Below are 5531 nucleotides of genomic sequence, written 5' to 3' on the forward strand. Positions count from 1 at the left end.
TATTATTAATTTTTTGGCTGCACTGCATGCCTCCTTGCAGGACCTTGGTTCCCTGACCAGGGATTGAACCCTTGCCCCCTGCAATGGAGTCCTAAGCACTACACTGCCAGAGATTCCCTAGAGCATATTTTAAAGGGTTGTTGCATGTAGAAGCCACGATTACACAATCACATGTGTAGATAAAAGAGTATTTTGGGGCCATGCCTTGGGAAATGCAGGATCTTAGTTCTCCCACCAGGTATCGAGCCCTGAAGTGGAAGCAGTCTTTATCACAGAACTGCCAGCAAAGTCCAAAAGAGCGTTAAAGGGGTATGTCAGGCAGTTAACTAACACAGATATTTTATTTTCCTGAATTTTTGCAACATTAGTGGTATTCGGCAGCTTTAAAAATGTGTAACTTGTGATTTATTTTGTAATTCGAAGTGAGTACTTTTGTGCCTGACTTTATTATACTCTTAGTTGGGTATTCTTTACGGGTATTATATGAACAAACAAATTTCAGCCTTACAAAACCTGAATTGCCTCATTCCTTTCTGTTAATTTGCTGCCTTCTGACCTGCTGATCTTCCTGAAATGTTTTCCTTATATGCATAATCTAGAGATGCTGCCCTCCCCGCCCTCAGGAGGGTGAGAGCGGGGTGGAGAAAGAAGCCCACATTGGTTGATGGCTTGGGTGCTTCTGCGTGTGTTGTACCACTTCGGGCTGTCATGACTGCCGTGTCACAGATGAGGACACCGAGGAGAATTAAGTAACTTGCCTTGAGGTGAATTTATATGGTATCTGTGGTGTCTTAAGTCTTCCCAGGTGGCGCTAGTGGTAGAGAACCCGCCTGCCAATGCAGGAGATGTAAGAGACACAGGTTCGATCCTTGGGTCAGGAAGATCCCCTGGAGGAGGGTATGGCAACCCAGTCCAGTGTTCTTGCCTGGAGAATCCCATGGACAGAGGAGCCTGGAGGGCTACAGTCCATGGGGTCGCAAAAAGTCAGGCATGACTGAGCACATATTATCATGGAGTCCTGAGCCACGGCCACAGTACAGCCACGAGCAGCACCATCTCTGGAAAGGGCTGAGCCCCTTTGTAACTGTTGCCAAAAGTCCCCCAGCAGGCACCCTGACCCCATATTAGGCAAAAATGCCCACAGTAGTGCTCATTGTAGGCGCCCTAACCAACCTTCCACCAGGAATTTTCTTGGTCTTGAGGCTACAAGAATTGGCAGCTAACCCAGGAAATGTGTCGACTCTCCTTGGTCTATTAGGAGGTCGCCCCACTGTGCTCAAAGTGCCCTTATCTCTGCTCTTTGCTCTTAATACACTCATTCCCCCCTGAAATGCTGTGTGTCTGGAAATTCCTTTCCAACTGCCCTCCCACTGCCATGACAGTATCCATTGAGCTAAGCCAAAACTGCTTTTCCTCGAATTCCCTTCTTGCATGGTTCTGAGTTAGCATGGATCAGCGGATTTTTTTTTTTTTTAAATAGGATTTAGAAGGTAGAATGTGGCCGTTCTCCTCTCAGGAGACTGGGGCAGGGCGAGAGGGATTGCCGCTGTTCACAGTATTGTGGCTTATCTACTGGTGTCCTGTAGGACAGGGAGGTAGCCAGTCTCGACGTTTCCTCCAGCATCTGCTGCTATGGCTTCCCTGTCTCCTGAGCCAGGTGCCCGTTTAGCTCCCTGACAAAAGCATCCTCTTTTCCTGCAAGGCACCCTGCTGGAGACTTGGAGATGGTGAGAGATTGATGGTGGGTTGAGCATGTCCTTGTACACCCCTCCTTTCGTCCACCTCCTCTTCCCCCTCCTGCACAGACTGCAGCACCAGATACAGAAAAAAAAAAGTCTTACACAGATTATGTAGCCAACTTCCCTGATTTATTTATTTGTAAAATAGTTCTTTCTTTATCTGACTGTGCCGGGTCTTAGTTATGGCACGTGGGGTCTTTGATCTTTGTTGTGGGTGTCCCTGGTGGCTCAATGGGTAAAGAATCCGCCAGCAATGAGGGGGACCTGGGTTTGACCCCTGGGTTGGGAAGATCCCCTGGAGAAAGGCATGGCAACCCACTCCAGTATTCTTGCCTGGAGAATCCCCATGGAAAGAGGAGCCTGGCGGGCTGCAGTCCATGGGGTCGCAAAGAGTTGGACATGACTGAGCGACTGAGCACACAGCATAGTGGCATGAGGGATCTTTAGTTGTAGCGTGAGAACTCTTTAATTGTGGCATGTGGGATTTAGTTCCCTGACCTGGGATCGAACCCAGGCCCCATGCATTGAGATGTAAGATCTTAGCCACTGGACCACCAGGGAAGTCCCTCCCATGATTTCTTAACATCAAGTCACACACACACACATTGCAGGGTGGTTTTGTTTCTCTGATCAAAATCTAACTGATCATATGCCCAAATTACACAGCACCTAGGGGTGCACTCCTAGCCAGTCCTGTCTAGCACTGGAGCCCTTTGCATCTCGGGCCAAACTTCTCATCGTGCCTTTTCAATTCCTCCAATCAAACCTGGCTCTGACCACCCCCGTCATACTTTTGAGGCTCGCCAACAAGATCCTGCTTTTCTATCATGAGACTTTAAGGATGTTTAAAAGTGAAGTATACTTGATTTGCAATGTTGTGTTAGTTGCAGGTATACAGCAAAGTGATTCAAATACACATATATTCTTTTTTTTCTATTCTTTTCCATTTTAGGTTATTGCAAGATAATGAATATTGTTTCCTGTGCTATACAGCAGATCTGTTGTGGAGGGGGGGCATCTTCCACGTGGCATGTGGTATCTTAGTTCCCAGACCAGGGATCAAACCCATGTCGCCTGCATTGGAAGCTCAGAGTCTTAACTACTGGACAACCAGGGAAGTCCCAGTAAATCCTTCTTGTTTATCTGTTTTTTATATGGTAGTGTGTATCTGTGAATCCCATACTCCTAATTTATCCCTCCTCCACCATCTATCCAGCATCCACCAAAGAATTGATGCTTTTGAACTGTGGTGTTGGAGAAGACACTTGAGAGTCCCTTGGACAACAAGAAGATCAAACCAATCAATCCTAAAAGAAATCAGTCCCATATATTCATTGGAGGGGCTGATGCGGAAGCTGAAGCTCCAATACTTTGGCCACCTGATGCGAAAAGCCAACTCACTGGAAAAGACGCTGATGCTGGGAGAAAGATCGAAGGCAGAAGGAGAAAGAAGGGGGAGACAGAGGATGAGATGATTGGATGGCATCACTGACTCAATGGGCATGAGTTTGAGCAAGCTCTGGGAGATGGTGAAGGACCCGGAAGCCTGGTGTGCTGCAGTCCATGGAGTTGCAAGGAATTGGACACAACTTAGCAACTGAACACCACCAACATCCGTGAGTCTTTGAAGACGAACTTCTTAAAAGCTGAGTGTGCGCTACTTTTCTTCCGACGCTGTCTGCCCCGCCTGCGCACCCCTCTTATTTCCTTAACTTCTCCCTGCTTCCTCCCTCCCCAAACCCACAATCTAAGTTCTAAACCTCCATTTCTTGTCTGAGCTTCCACTTCTTGAGGACTTTGTTGCTGTCCCAGTTTAGCATCTTCTACTGCTGCACAGCGTCTCGTGTCACGGTGGATCCCTGCTGAGACAGACACCTTCAGAGTGTGGGCAGGTGAGTTCCCCTGTCAGTCAAACCGAGCAGCAAGAGCTCTGAACTTGAAGTAGGCCCTGACCATTGCTTGACGGGGTGTCCTCTGAGCCAAGAAATTCCAGCAGTAGGATCAGGGGAACTGGCACAGAAGTAAAAGGATACATTTAGCTGGGTCTCTAGTGACCCCGTCCTGTCTCCTCATGGAGTCCAAGCTCGCTCTGCTCGCCGCACGATAGACCAGTGTATCTGAGAGATGAGGTATTGAGGCAGGGAAGAGACTTTAATCAGAGAGCTGGAAGGCTAGCACCTCAAAATAACCATCTTATTGGGGTCTGAAGGCCAGGTTCTTTTATAGATCAGAGGTGAGGGGGTGGTGAGGACGCAAAGTAAAAAGGCCATGAATCTAGCAAACATTTCCTAGAGTGGCAAGCCTCAGGGCAGGGGATGTTTTAATTCGTCCTTCCTGCCATCCGCAGGTGGACAGGGTTCTGAACAGAAGCACCTTAGTTCAACAGTCAGGCAGACGGGCAGGACTCTCCAAGGCAAACCGTTCTGCATGATTATGGAAACCGAAGCAATGAAAGGCAAGTCAAAGAAGCAGTTCTACTATGGAGTCAGAATTGGCTTCCTCCCTGCAACACTCACTGTGTCCATCAAGGGCCACAGCGCCTTCCATTCCATTCCCTGCTAGTGTTGCCTTTCTGCTTCCCTGGTGGGGCCACGGTAAAAACTCCATCCGAAGAAGTCAGACTATTTTCTTCTCTCTTCCTTCCCTTGCCAGAGTAACTACTTTAAAACGTGATACTCTGCATTTCCCTCCTCCGTGAAACAGGAAATGAATACCTGAAAATTTGGCAAGAAGAGAGAGTGCAGAGAGAAGGAAATGTGCAGGTCCTTTGAACCCCTATAAAAGGAGAATTTATGCCTACATATTATGTAAATATCAAAGCTTTAATATTCCTGCCTCTGGCGAGTCTCTTGGGAAAGCCCAAAAAAGGGGCCCAGGCCTTCTGGAAGCTGCCCGTGGGAACTGGGAGGGGCTGGCAGGAGATGTCTCCACCGATTTTCTGGGCAGGGTTTGTGTAACTAATTCAGAGGAACTCAGATGGATCTCTGTTTTCTGGGAAGGCTGAGATCATATCATTATCCTTCCATGTGTAAACTTGCCATCTGGGTCCTGCAGACTTCCAGGAAGAACCTGGTAGGTAGGTTGGACAGGAATAAGAGTGGCTCCTTAAGAGACAGGCCTAGATGAGGCAGTGGCTGCTGTGAATCAGCTCAGTGCAGCTGGGTGGTGTCACCAGAGCCTCTGATGAGTCATCACTGACACCATTAGCAAAGCGGGAATCAGGCCTCAGATCAGATCAGATCAGATCAGTCGCTCAGTCGTGTCTGACTCTTTGTGACCCCATGAATCGCAGCACGCCAGGCCTCCCTGTCCATCACCAACTCCTGGAGTTCACTGAAACTCACGACCATCGAGTCAGTGATGCCATCCAGCCATCTCATCCTCTGTCGTCCCCTTCTCCTCCTGCACTCAATCCCTCCCAGCATCAGAGTCTTCTCCAATGAGTCAACTCTTTGCATGAGGTGGCCAAAGTACTGGAGTTTCAGCTTTAGCATCATTCCTTCCAAAGAAATCCCAGGGCTGATCTTCAGAATGGACTGGTTGGATCTCCTTGCAGTCCAAGGGACTCTCAAGAGTCTTCTCCAACACCACAGTTCAAAAGCATCAATTCTTCGGCACTCAGCCTTCTTCACAGTCCAACTCTCACATCCATACACGACCTCTGGAAAAACCATAGCCTTGACTAGACGGACCTTTGTTGGCAAAGTAATGTCTCTGCTTTTGAATATGCTATCTAGGTTGGTCATAACTTTCCTTCCAAGGAGTAAGCGTCTTTTAATTTCATGGCTGCAG

General features: G+C 48.1%; 1 long non-coding RNA gene across 1 annotated transcript; it reads left to right on the forward strand.

Annotated features, from left to right (window-relative positions):
- The first annotated feature begins 424 nt into the window (after positions 1-424).
- Positions 425-4194, forward strand: LOC129644702 (uncharacterized). Its single transcript, XR_008710939.1, has 3 exons — positions 425-764; positions 2692-3631; positions 4087-4194. It is a non-coding gene; the product is annotated as an uncharacterized LOC129644702 (long non-coding RNA).
- The last annotated feature ends 1337 nt before the right edge of the window (positions 4195-5531 follow it).

Source organism: Bubalus kerabau, chromosome 2 (assembly GCF_029407905.1).
Source record: "Bubalus kerabau isolate K-KA32 ecotype Philippines breed swamp buffalo chromosome 2, PCC_UOA_SB_1v2, whole genome shotgun sequence".
Lineage (NCBI taxonomy): Eukaryota > Metazoa > Chordata > Mammalia > Artiodactyla > Bovidae > Bubalus > Bubalus kerabau.